This window comes from Marmota marmota, unplaced genomic scaffold (assembly GCF_001458135.2).
Source record: "Marmota marmota marmota unplaced genomic scaffold, marMar, whole genome shotgun sequence".
NCBI lineage: Eukaryota > Metazoa > Chordata > Mammalia > Rodentia > Sciuridae > Marmota > Marmota marmota.
The window spans coordinates 22303036-22321410 of NW_026000249.1; positions in this window are offsets into that span (position 1 = coordinate 22303036).

Here is an 18375-nt window from a genome sequence, read left to right on the forward strand (position 1 = left end):
GAGAATAGTTTTTTGCAAATGTACTTGTTTGTTATTCTAAAAGCATTAACATATGATAGCACAAATAAGTAACAATGAAATGGACCAGTAGACAATTGTTGCAATTGGTTTCTCTGAAAATCAATACTAAGGTAGTGTTTAGGGTAAAAGATGTTTATTAAGGATCAATATCTGTGAAGGGAAGGAAAAGGAAGCAGGATAGAATATGGGGAAAAGTCAAACTGTCGCAGATCTAACACCTTCTCAACAATCCCTCCAGTGACCTCTGGAAAGGAGGCTTGCCTATTAGTTTTTCCAAATTGGAAGGAAAAGTTCAGGCCTTTACACCAGATATGGGCTTCCCTGAAAAACAATAATGTGAAGGCAGATTTCAGTAGCAAATACAGATCCAGAAAAAAAAAATGGAAAAAAATACCCTGCTAATTTGAACTAATAAAAGTTGAGGGGGAAAAATGCACCTAACAACCTGCTGCAGCTGGGCAACATATCTTCCTTGAAACAGGATCTGGATGGTATCTCTTTATGTCTACCACAAAATGATTCAAAGAATATATACATATATTTTGTGGGGGTGTACCAAGGATTAAACTCAACCACTGAGCCACATCCCCAGCCCTATTTTATACACCTATTTTATACCCTATTTTATAGAGACAGGTTCTCACTGAGTTGTTTAGTGCCTTGCCATTCCTGAGGCTGGCTTTGAACTCATGATCCTCCTGCCTCAGGGTCTCCAGATGCATTCACAGGTGTGGACTACTGCGCCCAGTGAAAGAATATACTTTTTAAAATTAATTAATGCATTAGATTTTTCACATCCTTCCCCCAAATTAATTTTGAACAAATTTAAAGTATTAAATACAAAATGAAACTCTTATTTAGAAAAGAATATTAATGATTTCCACCCTGCATTCTCAATTTAAATATTTTACCCAGATCTTAGGAAGTCACACACAGCAATATCTATGAGAAGGGAAGAAATCATAAGGAAAAAGATGAATAGACACAGACAGTTCCAGAGATATTTTAAGTCTGCAATATGGAAAAGTGACCTATTATAAGACATCCAAAAATTCTTTGTTTTTTAAACTTCTGAACACAGTTGAAAATAAAGATAGGACAGTGGTGCACTTTGTGATTTTGAAGATTTTTTAAAAATCCCAAAGGGAAATCATCTTCACTTACATAGACACTGCAATGGAAAGTAGTCAACGAAGTCAGAATATTCAGTCTACTTCTTTGGTTTAAAAGAGTATGTCAAAAAAGTTATTCTCAGTGTCACAAAGAAATAGCAAAGAAAATTGTCTGTCTTGGCTTGGTCTAGGGTGTAGTTGAATGAGGAGCTAGATATTTACTTATTGAAATTAAAATCACTAATTGTCCTATAAAATGATTTTTAGTTCAATTTCTCACTATTTGATTAAACAACTCCCAAATCAGAAATATGGGGGGGAAAATTATTGTAGACTGTTGGTACTATACAGGTATCAGGATGATGCAAACATAAACCTTCTTAGCAATTTTCTCTCAATACAACTCTTTAAAATTAGAAGTCAATGTTAAAAAATTAACATATCAAATTCAAGAACACAATATTTTATAAAAATAATATTGTATATTGTCCTTTAGAAAAGTATAGAATTATGTATAAACTGAAAAAAAGCAAATAAATTGTTTTGGGATAAATATCTGTTGAGTCCCAATACAAAACTATGCCTATGATTTTGTTACACTAATTCCAGATAGTAGTTTACTCTAAAAAGGGAACAAGAAGGGAGGTGAATGAGTTTGAAAATGGATACTCAGGAATTTCATCTTTGTCATGTTTTATTTCTTTAAAAATTACATAGCAAATATGGTAACATAAATATTGCTATGCTTTGTTTTGGATCTTACTCATTGTATTGTTCTGAGAACTTGGTGGAAAATACGGCTTTCAATAGTAGGAAAAAAATTGTATCATTCTTTGAAAATTGTATCTCCTTTACTTTTCTGGAGTTCCATTTATATGGATAGAAAGGACTGATAAGTTAATAATGAATTATGAAAATCCTTATAATGGTGCCTGCAGATTTTAAGTGCTATATTTGCATCAGTTTTTATTATTATTGTTGTTTCTTTATTTTTTTTTGCATAGACTTTACTCTGTCTTTTCAGTAAATTTCTTTAACTTTATCTTCCAACTATTACATTGAACTAATTGCTCAAAATAAATCCTAGTGTTACATTTGCATTTTATTATTTTATAACATAGAAGCTTTCACCTTTACTGCTGTCAAACCAATATATTAGTCTTTCTCTTTGTGGTTTATTGTACTGTTTTATACTTATATAAACCTTCTCCACCAAAAATGTATAAACACCTTTATTTTGTTACTGGTACAAAAAAATACCAGCACTGTAATTTTTTCAATGCCTCATATTTCCCATTTCAGAAATCTTAATTCAAATCCTATTTTGCCTAGCCAGAATATATTATTAAGGAATTATTCCAGGAGAGACAAGTGTATTTTTTTCTGGTTCATAACATGTCAGAATATTTTTATTGTATTAAGGACAACCTAAATAATTATATAATTCTGGGATCACAATATTTGCTCTCAAATTTGCATATGTCTCCATTATTATATATCTTTTGGTGGAAGATATGTTGAATATATGAAGATTTAAAGTACTAGGAGGGTCCCTCAACTGAATATGAAATAAATTCTCCAGTTGAAAATACTCCACAAATCCTAATTTGAGAGAAAATCTTATAAACATTCAGATAGCAAGTATGTTACATTAAAAGATATATCAGGATCAAAGACATAACAAAAGTATTGGGAATTTCAATATCATAAAATGCAATTAGCTGGGTACTGTGGTGCATACCTGTAATCCCAGTGGCATGGGAGGCTGAGGCAGGAGGATCATGAGTTCAAAGCCAGCCTTAGCAAAAGTGAGGTGCTAAGCAACTCAGTGAGACCCTGTCTCTAAACAAAATACAAAATATGGCTTTGGATGTGGCTCAGTGGTCGAGTGTCTCTGAGTTCAATCCCTGGTACCAAAAAAACAAAAGTGCAATTAAAGGCTAACATGCATGAAATATGACCAAAAAGAAATTTCAATATCATAAAAACATGATGCACAAATTTTATATGGTAGACATAAAATTTTATGTGACAAGGATATACTTGTGAATACAAAACAAATTATTCTATAAATAAAAAGGAAATTTGACAAATCTCCATATGGACGTACTGCCTTAATTTTATTATTTATTTATTTTTTTATGGTGCTGGGGATTGAACCCTGTGGACCTCACACATGCTAGGCAAGAGGTTTACCACTGAGTTACATGCCCAACCTAGTTGCAGCCTTTATTATATTCCCTTTAAAATGCAATATATTAAACTTACAAAATGTAAGCCAAGATATGGATGCAATAAAAACCAAACTAAAAATTGTGTTCAATAGAAAGATAGAATGCTTTATTTCTATTAATAGTATAGTTCATGATCATATCTAGTATAGTATTGCCTACTCATCATTCAGTGAATAAAACTGATGAGTTTGTGCAAAATGAATTGAAATGCATTCTGCTGTCATGTACAACTAAGTAGAACAAATAAAAGTATTAAAAAATTAAAAGTTAAACTGACAAGATCGGTGCCCTTATGAAGATTACATTCAAGTTAGGAAGACAGAATAAAATGTTTATATATATATATATATATATATTAGAATAAGAAATACTCCGTGCATGTATAATATGTCAAAATATTCTCTCTCCATATATGTATATACATATAAATATATATATTAAAGTTTTCTGTAAGAGCTAAAATAAAACTGGTAAGAGTGATACAACAGCTGGGCATGGTGGCACATGCCTGTAATCCCAGCAATTCAGGAGTCTGAGGCATGAGGATTACAAGTTCAAGGCCAGCCTCAGCCTCAGCAAATTAGGGAAACCCAAAGAAACTTAGAGAGACCCTAACATAAAATAAAAATATAAAAAAAGGGCTGGGGATTTGATTCAATGGTTAAGTGCCCCAGATTCAATCCCTAGTATACCCCAAAATAAATAAATAAACACAAAAAAAAACCTATTAGAGGCTCTAACTTTAAAAAAGAGTGATACAATAGAGTAACAAGGACACTTCAGCAAAAATTGTAAAGAAAAGGCAGTGAGTGGATAAAGGATGGGATTAGAGGTAGGAGAGCCTTTAGTTTTCAACCCCTTCAAGAATCTCCTCAAGCTGTACAGAGATCCTTCCCTAATGCATTCCCTTCTCCAGGTGTTCCTATGACAGATGAAGACAGGAGGATAAGGCCCAGACATTTTTACTCATTGTGGGTCAATTCTTATGGGTGATCTACTATCCAGCGTTACCTACTGCACTGACTGCATAAGACTTGCATTTTTCTTTCTGCTTAATTCTGCTTTTTTTCATGCTCTTTTCTACAGATGATAGTCCCAAAGGTATTCCCTAATGAACATGCTGCACACTAAACTTGCCAAAACTTTTCCATTCTAGGAACAGAACCTATGGACATAGGCAAGGATAGTACATCCAGACCTCACTAAGCTATTATATCAACTTTAGTTTTTTTCAAACTGCAGTGGAATTAAGTGAATAATTTTTGTTAGTAATAAACATGATATGTTTTATTGTGGTGCTGGTTTTTGGGCATGAACATATGTCAAAAGATAAAAGTATATTCCTAAGAAGTGTAAAGGTTAGTATGTGCTAATTATTATTTTTTATTTGTTTTACTTAGTTACACATGACAGTACAATGATCTTGACATATCATACATTTGAATCAGATGGTATATAATTTCTCATTTTTCTGAGTATACAGGTTGCAGAATCACATTTCTCATGCAGTCATGTATATACACACAGTAATAATAATGTCTGTTTCATTCTACTATCCTTCCTATCTCCCCAACCCCTCCCCTCCCCTCCTATCACTTCTCTCTACCTAATCTACAGTAACGCTATTCTTTTTTTTTATCACATCTTCATACATATATTTTGTATAACAATGAGGGTCTCCTTTCACCATCCATACAATTCCCTTTCTCCCTCCCTTTCCCTCCCACCCCTCTTCCCTATATAGAGGTAATCTGTTAGAGTCTGTAAACAAGTCAAAATAACACCTGGCATTTTGCCAGGGGAATGTTAAAGTTCGTAAACAAGTCTGGATGGTGCCTGGCAAAATGCCAGAGGGAGTGGTTTGAGAAGTAACAAAAGCGAGCCATTAAGTGTGGAGATTCCTGATTGGTTGACTGATGTATCTAGTTTATGCTAATTAGATAAGCTGTGTGGAATGTATAAATACTGCTCCTGTCCTGCAATAAATGGCTCCCACTCCTGCTGTATCAACGTACACAAGTTATTCGTCACCCCCCAGTTATTTTGCTGCAGCCGGACTGCGGCAGTAATCTTCTTCCCATGCTCTTCCTCTCTTCCCCATTTGAGTCACCACCCCCTTATATCAGAGAAGACATTCGGGATTTGTTTTTTGGGGATTGGCTCACTTCACTTAGCATAATATGCTCTAATTCCATCCATTTCCCTGCAAATGCCATGATCTTGTTATTTTTTAGTACTGAGTGTATATATGCCACATTTTTTTTATCCATTCATCCATTGAAGGGCATCTAGGTTAGCTCCACTGTCTAACTATTGTGAATTGTGCTGCTATAAACATTGATATGGCTGTGTCTCTGTAGTATGCTGTTTTTAGGTCCTTTGGGTATAGTCCAAGAAGAGGAATAGCTGGGTCAAATGGTGGTTCCATTCCCAGCTTTCCAAGGAATCTCCATACTGCTTTCCAAATTGGCTTCACCAATTTGCAGTCCCACCAGCAAAGGATGAGTGTACCGTTTTCCCCCACAGCCTCACCAGCACTTGTTATTTGTCTTCATCATGGCTGCCATTCTTACTGGAGTGAGATGATATCTTAGAGTCGTTTTTATTTGCATTTCTCTGACTGCTAGAGATGTTGAACATTTTTTTCTTTATTTGTTGATTGATTGTATATCTTCTTCTGAGAAGTGTCTGTTCAAGTACTTGGCCAATTTGTTGATTGGGTTATTTGGTTTTTTTGGTGTATAGCTTTTTGAGTTCTTTGTAAACCCTAGAGATTAGAGCTCTATCTGATGTGTGAGGGGTAAAAATTTGTTTCCAGATTGTAGGCTCCCTATTCACCTCACATATTATTTCTCTTGCTGAGAAAAAACTTTTTAGTTTGAATTCATCCCATTTGTTGATTCTTGGTTTTAATTCTTGTGCTATAGGTGTATTATTAAGGAAATTGGGGCCTAACCCCACATCATAGATATTAGGGCCTACTTTTTCTTCTATTAGATGCAGAGTCTCTGGTTTAATGCCTAGATCCTTGATCCATTTTGAGTTAACTTTTGTGCATGGTGAGAGATAGGGATTCAATTTAATTTTGTTGATTATGGATTTCCAGTTTTCCCAGCACCATTTGTTGAAGAAGCTATCCTTTCTCCAGTGCATGCTTTTGGCACCGTTGTCTAATATAAGATAGTTGTAATTTTGTGGGTTAGTCTCTGTGTCCTCTATTCTGTACCATTGGTCTACCAGCCTGTTTTGGTGCCAGTACCATGCTGTTTTTGTTACTATTGCTCTGTAGAATAGTTTAAGATCTGGTATAGTGATACAACCTGTTTCACTCTTCCTGCTTAGAATTGCTTTAGCTATTCTGGGTCTCTTATTTTTCCAGATGAATTTCACAATTGATTTTTCTATTTCTGTGAGGAATGCCATTGGGATTTTGATTGGAATTGAATTGAAACTGTATAGTGCTCTTGGAAATATGATCATTTTAATAATATTAATTCTGCCTATCCATAAGCAAGGTAGATCTTTCCATCTTCTAAGGTCTTCTTCTATTTCTCTCTTTAGGGTTCTGTAGTTTTCATTGTATAGATCTTTCACCTTTTTTGTTAAGTTGATTCCCAAGTATTTTATTTTTTTTAAGGATATTATGAATGGAGTAGTTTTCTTTATTTCCTTTTCAGAGGATTTGTCACTGATATTCAGGAATGCCTTTGATTTATGGGTGTTGATTTTATATCCTGCCACTTTGCTGGATTCATTTACTAGTTCTAGAAGTTTCCTGATAGAGTTTTTTGGGGCTTCTAGGTATAGAATCATATCATCAGCAAATAGTTTTAGTTTAAGTTTTTCTTTTCCTATAGTTATTCCTTTAATTTCTTTCATCTGTCTAATTGCTCTGGCCAGTGTTTCAAGAACTATGTTAAATAGAAGTGGTCAGAGAGGGCATCCCTGTCTTGTTCCAGATTTTAGAGGGAATGCCTTCAGTTTTTCTCCATTTAGAATGATGTTGGCCTGAGGCTTAGTGTAGATAGCCTTTACAATGTTGATAAGTTCCTGTTATCCCTAGTTTTTCTAGTGTTTGAACATAAAGAGGTGCTGTATTTTGTCAAATGCTTTTTCTGCGTCTATTGAGATGATTATGTGGTTCTTATCTTTAAGTCTATTGATGTGATGAATTACATTTATTGATTTCTGTATGTTGAACCAACCTTGCATCCCGGGGATGAATCCCACTTGATCATGGTGTACAATCTTTTTGATATGTTTTTGTATCTGTTTTGCCAGAATTTTATTGAAAATTTTTTGCATCTACATTCATTAGAGATAGTGGTCTGAAATTTTCTTTCTTTGAGGTGTCTTTGTCTGATTTTGGAATCAGGGTGATATTGGCCTCGTAGAATGAATTTGGAAGTACTCCCTCTTTTTCTATTTCCTTAAATAGATTGGAGAGTACTGATATTAGTTCTTCTTTAAAGGTCTTATAAAACTCAGCTGTATATCCGTCTGGTCCTGTTTTTTTCTTGGTTGGTAATGTTTTGATGGCTTCCTCTATTCCTCACTTGATATTGGTCTGTTTAAGTTGTGTGTATCTTCCTGACTCAATCTGGGAAGATCATATGACTTAAGGAATTTATCAATGCCTTCACTATCTTAAATTTTATTGGAGTATAAGGTTTTAAAATAATTTCTAATTACCTTCTGTATTTCTGTAGTGTCGGTTGTGATATTGCCTTTTTCATCCCGTATGCTAGTAATTTGGATTCTCTCTTTCTTCTCTTTGTTAGCATGGCTAAGGGTCTGTCATTCATTTTTTTCATTTAGTTTTTCAAAGAACCAACTTTTAGTTTTGTAAATTTTTTCAATTGTTTCTTTTGTCTCAATTTCATTGATTTCAGCTCTGATTTTAATTTTTTCTTGCCTTCTACTGTGTTTGCTGTTGATTTGTTCTTCCTTTTCTAGGGCTTTCAGATGTAGTGCGAGGTCATTTATTTGTTGGATTTTTCTGCTTTTAAGGAATGAACTCCTTGCAATGAATTTTCCTCTTAGAACTGCTTTCATAGTGTCCCAGAGATTTCAATATGTTGTGTCTGTGTTTTCATTTACCTCTAAGAATTTTTTAATTTCCTCCTTGATGTCTTCTGTAACCCATTGTTCAACTAGTAGCATATTGTTCATTCTCCATGTGATGTAGGAATTTTTCTTCCTTATTTTATCATTGATTTCCAATTTCATTCCATTATGATCAGATAAAATGCATGGTATTATCTCTACTCCTTTGTATTTGCTAAGAGTTGCCCTATGGCATAATATATGGTCTATTTTTGAGAAGGATCCATGTGCTGCTGAGAAAAAAGTATATCCGCTTGATGTTGGTTGATATATTCTATATACGTCATTTAAATCTAAGTTATTAATTGTGTTATTGAGTTCTATAGCTTCTTTATTCAACTTTTGTTTGGAACATCTCTCCAGTGGTGAGAGAGGTGTGTTAAAATCACCCATGATTATTGTGTTGTGGTGTATTTGTCTCTTGAACTTGAGAAAAGTTTGATTGATGAAAATAGCTTCACCATTGTTTGGGGCATATATATTAATGATTGTTATGTCTTGTTGGTGAATGGTTCCCTTTAGCAGTATGTAGTGTCCTTCTTTATCCCTTTTGATTAACTTAGGCTTGAAGTCTATTTTATTTGATATGAGTATGGACACCCCTGCTTGCTTCCAAGGTCCATGTGAGTGGTATGATTTTTCCCAACCTTTCACCTTCAGTCTGTGTATGTCTTTTCTTATCAGATGAGTCTCCTGTAGGCAGCATATTGTTGGATCTTTTTTAATCCAGTCTGCTAGCCTACATCTTTTGATTGGTGAGTTTAAGCCATTAACATTTAGGGTTACTATTGAGATATTGTTTGTACCTCCAGCCATGTTTGTTTATTTTTGTTATTTAACGTGATTTGTTTTTCCTCTTTGATTAGTTTTTCCTTTACTGTTTTACCTCCCACTGTTGATTTTCGTTATTATTTTTTCATTTCCTCTTAATGTAATGTTTTGCCAATGATGCTTTGATTCGCCGGTTTTCTACCTGCAAATTCTTTTAACTTTTGTTTATTGTGAAAGGTTTTTATTTCATCTTCAAACCTGAAGCTTAATTTTGCTGGATACAAGATTTTGGTTGGAACCCTTTATCTTTCAGTGTTTGAAATACGTTGTTCCAGGATCTTCTAGCTTTCAGAGTCTGTGTTGAAAGATCTGCTGTTAACCTAATTGGTTTACCCCTAAATGTAATCTGCTTCCTTTCTCTTGTGGCTTTTAAAATTCTTTGTTCTGTATGTTGGGCATTTTCATTATAATGTGTCTTGGTGTGGGTTTTGTACATTTGGCATCCTGTAGGCTTCTATGATTTGGATTTCCATTTCATTCTTCATGTCTGGAAAGTTTTCTAAAATTATTTCATTGAAGAGGTTGCTCATTTCTTTGGTTTGGACCTCTATACCTTCCTCTATCCCAATAACTCTTAAATTTGGTCTTTTTATGTTATCCCATATTTCTTGGATGTTCTAGTCATGGTTTCTTATCAGCCTTTCTGAGTGGTCTACAATCTTATCAAGATGATATACTTTGTCTTCGTTGTCTGATGTTCTGACTTCTAAGTGTTCTATTCTACTCTGCTGGTGATACTCTCATTTGAGTTTTTAATTTCGTTTATTATTTCCTTCATTTCCAGGATTTCTGTTTTTTTTTTGTTTGTTTGTTTTGTATAACCTCTATCTCCCTGTAGAGTTGATCTTTTGCTTCTTGGATTTATTTATGTAATTTATTGTCAAAGTGATCTTTCATTGTCTGTATTTGCTGTCTAAAGTCCTCCTTAAGACTCCAGATCATCTGAACCATGTATATCTTGAAATCTTTATCTGACATTTTTTTCTGCTGTAGTTATTATCTCCTCTATTTTTGAGTTGTCCTGCATTGTTTGTGGCCCTTTCTTTCCTTGTTTTTTCATGTTGCTCACGTTTTTTCCAGCTCTGTGACTGTTGTGTTATTATTTTTGTATTATAAATTTGTATTGCTCTTGACTAGATCTCTCCTTTGTGATGGGAGACAATGTCTAGAGATGTTGGATTCAGTTATAGTTTACAATATATTCATTAGCTTCATCAAAGGCATACAGGTTCTGGTGGCATATCAAGAACTGAGGGTCGGTCATAGGACTTTATATTTAGGGGGAAAGATGTGAGAGTAAGGGGGTTACTATATCTTAGCTACTTTCGATGAGAACTCTAATGATGGGGGTTATTAACAGTAGAATAGACAGGAAGTATTTTAGGATGGCTAAGTACGTGGGAGGACATTAGGAAGCATAGAATCCATCACCTATTTGCATTTAGTAATTTACACATAATAGAAGTAGTAACACTTGGGAGGTTGGGAGAGGAAGAGAAGGAGGAAGAAAAGTAAAAAGAAAAGAAGAAGAAAGAGGGGGGAAGAGATATAGAAAAAAGGAATGAAAAAAATAGAGATGAAAAGAGAGAAGAGAAAGATAAAAAGAAAAAAGAAAAAAGAAAAAAAAAAGTAATGCACTCTTAGAATTCTGTTTTCTTCTCTTCCAGTAGGTGGCTTTGTGCATTCCATTTGAGTCTCTGCCCTCAGGGTGGGGGAAGCAATCCGTGTGAGTAGGCTCTCCCTCCTCTGCCGTGTGCCTCTCCAATCCTGGTGTCTTTGGGTTGCTCCCGGTCTCTATCTCCCTCATTTCTCCTACCCACCAGGCCCCAAATACTGGGACTCTTCTCCGCAGCCCTGGATTCACTCTGAGATTGCGGTGCCCTGGCCGCCCCATGCTCCTGATCAACTGGGAGCTACCTCTGTGTTGGGAAGTCACCAGGTCTTCACAGCTGTGAAGAGGGGGAGTTAGAAACCAGCAACCTGTTCTGTCTTATTCCCTCTGGTAGCCATGCTACACCGGCCAAAAGCTGATGTGGTAGATTTTCCAAGATGGCGACCACCTGTTTCCACGCCAGGGTGACCAGTGAGGTGGGGGGGGGCTAGGCTGTTCATCCACTATCTATGCCACTGGAGTTCGGTCCCCAGTCCGGTGCCCTGCCGTGTCGCAGGTCACAGTCTGGTGTGCTCTGATCTTAAAGGCTCTATGAACCTGTGTCTCTACACTGTCAGAACTCTGTGGCTCTCACCTCCACCCATCAGCGGTCGGTTCTGGGCTGTGCTGCCGCTAGCTGGCTTCCACGCATGGAGCGACTCAGGTTTTCTTGTGTTTTGACCTGCCGTTATAACAAACCACTGTTTAAAATCCTACCACAAGCACCATGAAGCTTAAATTCGTGAATGGGGACTCCTATGCTGAAAAGCCACCGACCACTTACATGGAGTCATGCCAGTACAAGTTCTCCTCTGAGTGAATAATTTTCAGCATACTTCTTGATCTCTAAATGTTCTTTTAAATTAATAATACTTGTTTAAAGGAATTTTTCATTGTTATTTAAAGCATTTATTCAAGAGTTAGATAGTATTTTAAAATATTTTTGACAGTGTTCTAGAACCTGAGGATGAAGTGATGAGAATAAACTTTACCTGACTTTCCAGAGGAAGTGAAGGAAATAAATACTATTCAAAATTTTCTCTTTCCCTACCTCTTTTCTTTCTTCTCTTACTACAAATCTATACCAGTGATCCCATTCAATTCAACAAATATTTAATGACTGCTCCTTACATACTAGGAAGCAATGACCTATATGTACATACTAGGAAGCAATGACCTATATGTGTATACTAGGAAGCAATGACCTATATGTTGAGACTACAACACTAGTCTGTGCCATTAGAAAAAAAAATATTTACTTTGAAAATTCCATGAGGCTTCCCATATCTGACCTGCAGAATATTTTCATAAGTCCAGTGGGCTTTCTGTTTGCTGGTTCAAGGGGAAGCTCAGGTGTGTTGATTTTGCTCTTGTTTAGATTATTTTCTGGAAGGAAATTCTTCTTCACCTTGTTTGCTGAGACCATCTGATCCCAGAGGAACACCCAATATGATACTCCTTTATACTGGTTTACTAAAAATGTACATGTATTTATGTATCACTTATTTGTTTCCATCAGACTTAAAGTAAGCTCAGCTCTCTGAAAATTAATTAAGAATGCTAGTAAGTTTCTGGTAGGGCTCTTCCACTCTTTCTTAGGTTTGAAATTAGAAATAAAATGTTAAATAAATGTTAGGACAAACAAAAAGCAAGGAAAATCCCATATATTACCCATGTTCAAACACCTATTCAATTGTTAACCTTTTTGTGATTTTTTTGTGATTCTATGAATAGATTGAAATCCTTTTCCTTCTGGATTCTTTATAATTCTTCATGAATTAAACACAATATTTCATAAAACTTGAAGCTTCAATGCTGTTGATACTTGAAAGTAAGTGCTAACCTATACACAACCTACAGATAGAATGATGGATAGATAGAGATGTGAATTTTAGATCTAAATGCCATGAGGAAAGATGATCAGGATTTGCACACACAAATTTACATGGACACAAATTTTTTCTTGGGTTTAAAAAGAAAGGAAAACACAATGGCTCTCAAACTTTCCTACACAATGACATCACCTAGGTATAAAAATACTGATGCCTAGTTCCTAGTTGCTACCTCCAAAAGTTCTGATTTAAGGTTCCTATTTTGTGATCTGGGTATGTCCTGTAAAAAATCACTGAATAAGGGTTTTAACTCTACTTCCACAAATGAGAGACAAATGAGAGGTAAAGATTTTTAAGTGTTTTATAAGTTAGGTAATGCCACTTCAAACTTCTTATGGAAATGGCTGGTGGTCACTATTGTTTTTATTTGTTCTTTTTATATATACATGACATTAGAGTATATTTTGACATATTACATGCATGGAATATATTTTATTCTAATTAGAATCCCATACTTGTGATTGATGTCCTATTCATTCCACTCTCTTTCCAATACATATACCCCACTTCCCTTCATTATCCTTTGCCTAATTCTCCAAACTTCTATTCTCATACCCAGTCTCCATTGTGTATTAGCATTCACATATCAGAGAGAGTATTCAACCTTTGTTTTTGGGAGATTGGCTTATTTCACTTAGCATAATAGTTTCTAAATCCATCCATTTTACTGACAAAAGTCATAAAGTCATTATTTTTTATGACTGGGTAATATTCCATTGTGTATATATACCACATTTTCTTCACTCAATAATTTGTTCAAGGGCACACACATAGGTTGGTTTCATAAATTAACTATTGTGAATTGAGTGCTATAAACATTGGTGTGGCTGTATCACTATATTATACTGATATTAACACCTTGGGATATATGCTGAGAACTGGGATAGCTGGGTCCAATGGTGGTTCCATTCCTAATTTTTTGAGGACTCTCCATACTGCTTCCAGAGCCATTGCACCAATTTCCCATCACACCAGCAATGTATGAGTATACTCTTTTCCCCACATCCTTGCCAACATTTACTGTTGCTTTTATTCTTGATTGTTGCCATTCTGACAGGACTGAGATGAAATCTCAGTGTAGTTTTAAATTTCATTTCTCTAATTGCTATAGAAGTTGAACATTTTTTTTCATATATTTGTTGACCATTTGATTTTCTTCTTCTGTTAAGTGCCTATTCAGTTCCTTTTACCATTCATTCATTGGGTTATTTGATTTTTGTTGTTAAGTTTTTGAGTTCTTTGTATATCCTGGAGATTAATGTTCTATCTGAGGTGCAAGTGGCAAAGATTTTCTCCCATTCTGTGGTCTCTGTCTCTAGGCTCTTGATTGTTTCCTTTGCTGTGAAGAAGCTTTTAAGTTTGATACACTCCAATTTACTGATTCTTAATTTTACTTCTAAAGCTTTAGGAGTCTTGTTGAGGAAGTTGGTTGCTAAGCTGACATGATGGAGTTTTAGACCTACATTTTCTTCTAGTAGGCACAGGGTCTCTTGTCCAATGCCCAGGTACTTTATCCATGTTGACTTTCATGTAGGGTGAGAGATAGGGCTAAATTCCCTTCTGCTACATATGGATTTCCAGTTTTACCAGCACCATTTGTTGAAGAGGCTATCCTCTCTCGGACATATGTTTTTCACCTTTGTCTAGTATGAGATAGCTGATCTATGTGGGTTTGTTGCTGTGTCTTCTATTCTGTTCCATTGGTCTTCATGCCTGTTTTGGTGCTTTGTAGTATAATTTAAGGACTGGTTTTGTGATGCCTCCTGAATCACTTTTCTCACTAAGGATTGTTTTGGCTATTCTGGACCTCTTATTTTTACAAATAAATTTTATAACTGCTTTTTCTAGTTCTATGAAGAATTTCAATTGGGTTTTAATAGGAATTGCATTAAATCTGTATAACAGTTTTGATAGTATGGCCATTTTGACAATATTAATTTTTGTCTATCCAAAAGCATGGGGAATCTTTCCATCTTCTAATGTCTTATTCAATTTCTTCCTTTAGTGTTCTGTAGCTTTCATTCTAGAGTACTTTCACCTCTTTTTGTTAGATTGATTCCCAAGGATCTTCTTTTTTTGAGGCTATTTTGAATGGGATAGTTTTCCTAATTTCCCTTTTAGCTGATTCATCGTTGGTGTATAAGAACATAATTGATTTATGTGTACAATTTTATATCCTGCTACTTCGCTGAATTCATTTTTGAGTTCTAGAGGTTTTCTAGTAGAGTTTTTTGGGGTCTTACAGATATAGGATCATGTTGTCAGCAAATAGGAATGGTTTGAGATCTTCTTTTCCTATTGAATTTCTTTCTTTCTTTTTTTTACCTAATTGCTCTGGCTTGAGTTTCAGAGACTGTGTTGAGTAGAAGTGGTGAAACAGGGCACCCCTGTCTTGTTCTAGTTTTCAGAGGTAATGCTTTTAAATTTTATCCATTTAGATGATGTTGGCCTTGGGTTTAAAGGATATATAGCTTTTACAATGTTTAGGTATGTTCCTAATATCACTAGTTTTTTCTAGTGTTTTCAACATGAATGGATGCTATATTTTGTCAAATTCTTTTTCTGCATATAATGAGATCATCATTTTATTTTTTCCTTAAGTCTATTGATGTGCTAAATTACCTTTATTGACTACCATATGTTGAATCAACTTTGCATCCCTGGGATGAAACTCACTTGATCATGGTGCACCATTTTTAATATGTTTTCTATGCCATTTGCCAGTATTTTATTGAGAAATAGGCATTAGGGATATTGGTCTGCAATTTTCTTTCCTTGATGTGTCTTTGTCTTGTTTTGGTATCAGGCTGGTACTAGCTGCATTGAATGAGTTTGAAAGGGTTCCACCTTTTTTCTTTTTCATGGAATAATTTCAGGAAGATTTGTGCTAGTTCTTCTTTGAAAGTCTGGTAGAACTCAGCTGAGAATCCATCTGGCCCTGCACTTTTCTTTGTGGGTAGGGTTTTGATGGAGTTTTCAATTTCATTGCTTAAAATTGATCTCCTTAAATTTTCTGTTTCCTCCTGATTCAATTTGGGTAGGTCATATGTCTCTAGTAATTTTTCAATGTCTTCTACATTTTCTATTTTATTTGAATATAAATTTTCAAAATAGTTTCTGATTATTGCCTGTATTTCAGTAATGTCCATTTGCATCATGAATTTTAGTAATTTGAGTTTTTTATCTATTTCCCTTGGTTAGCAAGGCTAAGAGTTTATCAATTTTATTTTTTGAAAGAACTGATTTGTTTTTGGTGACTTTTTAAATTTTCTTTTTGTTGTTCATTTGTTTCAATTTCATTGATTTTGGCTTTTACTTCAATTATTTCCTGTCTTCTACTGCTTTGGATTTGTTCTTCTTTTGCTAGGGCTTTGAGATGTAATGTTAGATTATTTATTTGGTGACTCTCAATTCTTTTAATGAATGAGCTCAATGCAATATTTCCTCTTAGAACTGCTTTCATAGCATCCCAGAGATTTTGATATATTTTTTCACCCTTCTCATTTACATCTAAGTATTTTTTTTTAAATTTTACTCATGATTTCTTTGGCTATCCATTGGTCATTCAATAGCATATTACTTAGTCCCCAGGTGTTAGAGTAGGTTTTATGTTTATTATATTGTTGATTTCTAATATCATTCCATGATGATATGATAGCATGCAATGTACTATCTCTATATTTTTTTGTACTTGCTAAAAGTTGCTTTGTGGCCTAAGGTATGGTGTATTTTAGAAAATGATTTATGTGCTGCTGAGAAAAAAGTGTTTCAGTCATTGATGGATGAAATATTCTATATAAGTCTGTTAAGTGTAAATTATTAATTATGTTTTTATTTATATTGCTTCTTTATTTAGTTTTTGTTTGGAAGATCTATTCAGTAATGAGAGAGGTGTGTTAAAGTCACCCAGTATTTTTGTGTTGTGGTCTATCTGGTTTTTGAAATTTAGAAGGGTTTGTTTGATGTATATAGATGCTCCATTGTTTGGGGCACAAATATTTAATATTTTTATGTCTTATTTATGTATTATTCCCTTAAGCAGTATGAAATGGCCTTCTTTGTCCCTTCTGATTAACTTTGGATTGAAGTCTACTTTATTTGATACAAGGATAGAACCCCCTGCTTGTTTACAACATCCATGTGAGTGATATGTTTTTTCCCATCCTTTTACCTTCAGTCTGTGGATATCTTTGCCTAAGATATGTTTTATTGAGTACATTTTGTAGAGCTGTCTTTCTAGTTGTAAATTCTTTTAGGTTTTGTTTATCATGGAAAGTTTTTATTTCATCTTCAAATATGAAGCTTAATTTTGTTGGCCATAGTATTCTTGGCTGGTATCTTTTTTTTTTTTTCAGAGCTTGGTATATATTATTCTAAGACCTTCTAGCTTGAGGGTCTGGGTTGAGAAATCAGCCAAGATTCCCTCTAAATGTGACCTGAATTTTTCTCTGGCCTCCTTTGAAATTCTCTCCTTATTTTGTATGTTAGGCATTTTCATAATAATGTGTGTTGGTGTGAGTCTGTTGAAATTTTGTATACTTGGGGTCCTATATGCCTCCTGTATTTGATTTTCCATTTTATTCTTAAGGTTTAGATATTTTTCTGACATTATTTTATTGAGAAGCTTGTACATATGGTTTTGTTTTGTTTTGGTTTGTATCTCCAAGCCTTCCTTTATCCTGATAAGTTTTATATTTGGTCTTTTCATGTTATCTCATATTTTTTGAAGTTCTGTTCATGGTCTCTTAACATCTTTTCTCCATGTTCAATTTTATTTGTTTTGTCTATGTTGCCTCAAACTTTATCTTCCAAGTGGTTAATCTACTGGTAATGCTTTTCATTAAATTTTTAATTTGGTTTATTGATTCCTTCATTTCAAGGATTTCTGCTTGACTTTTTTTCACAATCTCTATCTCTTTATTGACGTGATCTTTAACATTTTGTATTTCTCTCTGATTTTACTCCTTATATCATCCTTTACCTGGCACATCAGTTTAACTGTGAACTTTTAAAATTCCTTCTCTGATATTTGTTCCACTGTGGTGTTGATAGATCATGTTATTGAAGTATTTTGGTTTGTTCCCTTATTGTTTGTATGTCTACCCATCTAATAGTATGGACCTGAGGTGATAGTCTTTCTATCCTGTGGATTTATAGTGTCCCTGAATGTTTACAGTACCTCAGAGTTTAGGGGGAGACAAATAATAACAAAAAACCAATGCAAACTATATACAATATTAAACCAAATAGTTCCTACTATGACATCTACAATGTCATAAACAGAAATGATGTGATCAGTTATTGTCCACAGTAAAAACAGAAAGTTTGTAATATGTTTGTTTTTTATTTCAAATGGTGAACAGAGATAGAATAGCAGAGATGTAGGATGTGATGATGATGAGAAAGAAAGAGAGAAAATAGAAGTAAAAAAAATAAAGGAAGAGAGTAATAGAGTTTGGCTGTTAGCAGAAGAATAGAGAGAAAGAGAATGAAAGGAAAGAGATAACTGAGAGTAAAAGAAATATGTG